General features: G+C 46.6%; 1 pseudogene across 1 annotated transcript in view; it reads left to right on the top strand.

The window, feature by feature from the left end:
• The first annotated feature begins 1,620 nt into the window (after positions 1–1,620).
• LOC308150032 (phosphatidylinositol 4-kinase type 2-alpha-like) overlaps positions 1,621–4,845 on the top strand; it is a 9,864-nt pseudogene continuing 6,639 nt past the window's right edge. The window contains exon 1 of the transcript XR_013938010.1: positions 1,621–2,011. The product of XR_013938010.1 is annotated as a phosphatidylinositol 4-kinase type 2-alpha-like (transcript). The remainder of the gene's footprint in view (positions 2,012–4,845) is intronic.

Below are 4,845 nucleotides of genomic sequence, written 5' to 3'. Positions count from 1 at the left end.
AGGCTGAGAGAGAGCTCCGAGAGAGGTGAGGGTCCGGCGTCCGGTGGTGACAGGCTCCACACGGTGTCCTTATGCGAACGCGTATTTCCCAAATGTTCCGGTGAGATGTCGAGCGCTATGACCTCCATGTAATGCTACAGGCAAAAGTGCATAGGTTATGATTTAAAACACAATGTGTTTAAGTAGCTCAATGATTTAAACAACAACAACAACAAGAACAAGAACTTTGAAATCTACACTACTAGTCAACTTCAAGCTGCTGCTCACAGTTGTGCCGGTCACCTGTGTGTTGGTGATGGATGATTTGAGCCCCGCCCCCCCTCCCCGACATAATTAGGGATGCCTCAGCCCCCACCCCGTGACAACTGTGGTTGCTACAACACAGCCACTCGAGGCAAGGGGGGTGCGTTCGTACATTTGCCCCGACAGCGCCGGAGCGCACACTGTGTTTAACGTCATAAAGGGTCCAAGTCATTTGATTGGACAAGAGGCATTCCATGAGTGCTGATCAGATTTCCAGAACGAATTTACGAACGCACCCAAGGCATGGACCGTGTCTCCCCCCCCCCCCCCCCCAGCCAAAGCCACCCCATGTCACCAAACCCAAAACACTGCCACTGTGACCGTGGCGCTGGCATCAGCCTATCAGCGGCTTTGGCGGTTTGAAGCGCCATTTGATGAGTTCATTTTGTAGGATGAACATTTTATTAAACAATTCGATGACTTCCGAAAGCTGTTGGCCTATTCGTGGTTCAGTTATTTTTGTTGTTGCCACAATCGCCTACAGTTTACATGTATTTTTCGACTCACACATCACACGAGTAATTGTCTGCATGATGCACTGTGTGTGTGTGTGTGTGTGGTGTGTGTGTGTGTGTGTGTGTGTGTGTGTGTGTGTGTGTGTGTGTGTGGTGTGTGTGTGTGTGTGTGTGTGTGTGTGTGTGTGTGTGCGTGTGTGTTTGTGTGCGTGTATGTGTGTGTGTGTGTGTGTTTGTGTGCGTGTGTGTGTGTGTGTGTGTGTGTGTGGTGCGTGCGTGTATGGTGCGTGCGTGTGTGTGCGTGTGTGGTGCGTGCGTGTGTGTGCGCGTGTGTGTGTGGTGTGTGTGTGTGTGTGTGTGTGTGTGTGGTGTGTGTGTGTGTGTGTGTGTGTGTGTGTGTGTGGCGGGGGGGGGGGGGGTGGATAGGCTAAATGTATTATTATCTCAAAGGGACTGCTGTCCAAATAGGTTACATGAACGAATCGGAAATCGCAAAAGAATCTGGAATAGATACAATTACTAACAATCTTTACCAATGCAGTGGGTATGGTAAAAACGTACATCACCTGAATCGACTAGCAATACGTATTGAAAGCATGATAATGTCAATAATGTAACTTTGCACTGTATTTAAATTGTGTGTCAATTTCTCACATGCTCCACGGAGATGGATGAATTCGGCCAATGGCATTTTTGACAGTCAAAACTAAACACTGATTGGTCAAAGAATCCAACGTTCACCACGTGGTTCCGCCTCCTCCCGGAAGATGACTGTCAGCTGATGTGTGTTTGGGGCGACGTCACACATTAGTTGACATCGGCAAATAGACAAACAAATCCCGTCCCGTCGTCTTTCCCCTCATCCATTTTTTTTCCTCCTTTCTCTCCTCCTTTCCTTCCCGTACCCCCTCGGCATGGACGAGACAAGCCCACTGGTGTCCCCACTCCGGGACTCCAACGATTTCAGCTACTGTCCCACGGAGCCCACCAGCCCCCGCGGCGGATTTGGTGGCACGCCGGGATCGGTGGTGCGCATCGCGGGCGGGAGTCCGGGACGCAACCGGGAGAGACAGCCACTCTTGGACCGGGACCGGGGAGGCTCGCCGCGGGAGCCCCACAAGAACGAGTTCCCCGAGGACCCAGAGTTCAGGGAAATCATCCGAAAGGCCGAGCACGCCATAGAGGAGGGCATATACCCCGAGAGGATCTACCAAGGGTCCAGTGGGAGCTATTTCGTCAAAGACTCCCAGGGGGTAAGAGAGAAAAGCATTACAACAAAGTCCCGAACATTGTTTTTATTTATTCACTTTGAGCAACAATACATGTCCATGCTTTTATTATGTTGATCAAGTCAAGCCATTGTTCTATTGTTGACCATAGGCCTGTCTGACAACAATTATTGACATGTCGAGTACCCCTCTTAACGATCAAATGTTATGTATCTGTTCTAACACATATACTTATTATTCCCATAGACTTCTGCGGCTAAAAGCTTAGTATGTTTAGTAGTAAAGCCAACATGTAGGCCTCTACATCTACCTCACTATGACTTGCAAATACCCAGTGAGACAGTGAGATAATCAGATTGCTGAATTAAAGCTTCCCTTGTAGTAGTGTAGGCACTAACATATTGCCTACTTTTGGTTGTCTTTTCAAGAACACGTTTTGTACAGTTGATGCAGTGGCCATCATGCAGTCATTAGTTGCTCGGTGTTGTTGCTTAATACACACCCACTGATGTCCTAGCAGCTGACTGCTCACTCATACTCATCTGTCAGCCTTGCACAATATGGGCCACCACACTGTCAGATCTAGGCCTATATAATAGTTTCGACTGGCATTACACTTCTACATAAGCAGCTTATCCATATGTGTTATTCATCAGCGAATTGGTGCCAACGACAAAAACAATAATCGTGTGATTTTAAAGTGGGTTAGGGTTACTAATGGGGGAAAATGACTTTTTCTGTTCATAACGGTGGCTATGTGGCTATTGACTAAAACAAGTGTTGAAAAAAACAATTACGTAAGAATATAAACCCAGTATTTATATGATTCAGGGTTGTTTTTTGTGTTTTTTTTGGAGACCAGAGCGTGATTGGAGGTGAATTCATCCTATTCACCTTGAGAAATAGTTGAAGGTCGAAGGTCAAACAACACCTCCAAGAAATAAACTTTTTCTCAGTTGCATCATTTTTTTAAAAGTAGGCATGAGGAAGATCAAAGACAAATCAGCCGGTATAAATGGTAAATGGACTGCACTTAGGCTATATAGCGCCTTTTTTGCTGCTACAAAGCGCCTTACAACGGCCTCTCATTCACCCATTCACACTCGCATACCAATAGCGGCAAGCTGCCATGCAAGGCGCCGGCCCGCTCACTGGGAGCAATTTTGGGGTTCAGTGTCTTGCCCAAGAACACTTCTACATGTGGCCAGCCGGGGCTTGAACCGCCGATCTGCCAACCTTGTGATCATTAGGCGGCGACTCTACTTCCTGCGCCACAGCCGCCCCCGTCTTTAACCAACAACAGTATAATCTGTCTTTAACCAACAAGTCACAAAGATGAATAGTCAGTCACAAGCTTTTGATCAGACGCAACATTTCCCTTGATTAGAGTGACAAAGCGTGATGACAAAGCTTCTCTGTGGAGGAGGTCTGAGTGCAATCTCCACCTATGTTGCAAGTTACCCATCAATAGCCTATCTGATGTAAACAATGGGGTTGTGGTCGCCTGGCCAAGTGGATAGTGAGTTGGACTGGTGATCAGAAGGTCATGAGTTCAAATCCCACCTGGGAACACCACCATTAGTGTGCCCTTGTAAGTAAGTAAGGTATCCCTGTAATCTCTAATTGTAAATCGCTTTGGATAATAATAAAAAAAAGTCTGCTAAAATGGTTAAAATGGAAAAAAAAAAACTTAAAGTTAGTTAAATTAAAAAGATCACTCAACTCCACAGACAACAGCCACACTTTGAAGTTCAGATAAATAAGGAACCATAACTCTGGACTTGGCGGTTGTGGTGGATTCAGGCACATCTTAGGCCTACTTCCTTGTGGACCCCACAACCACATGATCAACAATTCCATTGGCCATTTAGCAGGTTCTGCATTTCAATGCTGGGACACAGCGTGCCCCTGAACGACCAGTGCTGCTCACATACAGTCAGAAGTTACTTTGAACACAGTTTCATATCAAGTTTCAAGTTTTATTGTTACGTGACGTCACATTACACAAGTGTACGAGAGTAAAATCCTTAAGCTTCCTAGGGTTCCTGACATTGCAGCACAAGACAATAAGGCAATAGGCATAATTCAAGATAATAATAATTTTAAAAAGTGACAATAGTACAGCACATAAGTGACAGATAAGACAAGACCCAACCTAGTTTTCCCTGAAGTGTACCCTTGTGTCCACTCCACCACACAGACATAAAAGCTGTGATTGTTGTAGTAACAGCCTATGCTTGTACACTAATCCTGTGCAGGGTAATAGCCTCACTCACCCCCCCCCCCCCTCTTCTAGACTCTTCTGTTACAGACACCGCCAGTGGTCTGGTGGTCACGTGGTTGGGTCAGTCACCATAAGGCTTGAGACCACCTCAATGACCTCTATGTTCATGTTTAGAGTAGGTTGAACATGAATGGGGGAATAGTTAGAATAGGGGAATTGTGTGAGTGTGTGAGTGTGTGAGTGTGTGAGTGTGTGAGTGTGTGAGTGTGTGATTGTGTGATTGTGTGAGTGTGTGAGTGTGTGAGTGTGTGAGTGTGTGAGGGAGTGAGAGAGTGTGAGAGGGAGAGAGAGGGAGAGAGAGAGAGAGGGAGAGGTAGAGAGAGAGGTAGAGAGAGAGAGGGAGAGAGAGAGAGAGAGGGAGAGAGTGAGACCCATGCCATAGGCTTCCATTCAGTCCTGTAGTTTGCTATATAGACCTAACATACTGTACAGTATGTTACTGTTGTCTCAGACTGGGGAGACTCAAGCTTATCAGGAAGAAAGACTGTGGAAATGAAAGCACCCTCCTAGGCCGTACACGCCTCATACACAGTTGTGGTTTTATGTGCCTGTTGTGACGGCAGCGAAGGGAAAC

Source organism: Nansenia antarctica (assembly GCF_963989245.1).
Source record: "Nansenia antarctica genome assembly, chromosome: 2".
Taxonomy (NCBI): domain Eukaryota; kingdom Metazoa; phylum Chordata; class Actinopteri; order Argentiniformes; family Microstomatidae; genus Nansenia; species Nansenia antarctica.
This window is presented reverse-complemented; position numbering and strand designations above follow the sequence as displayed.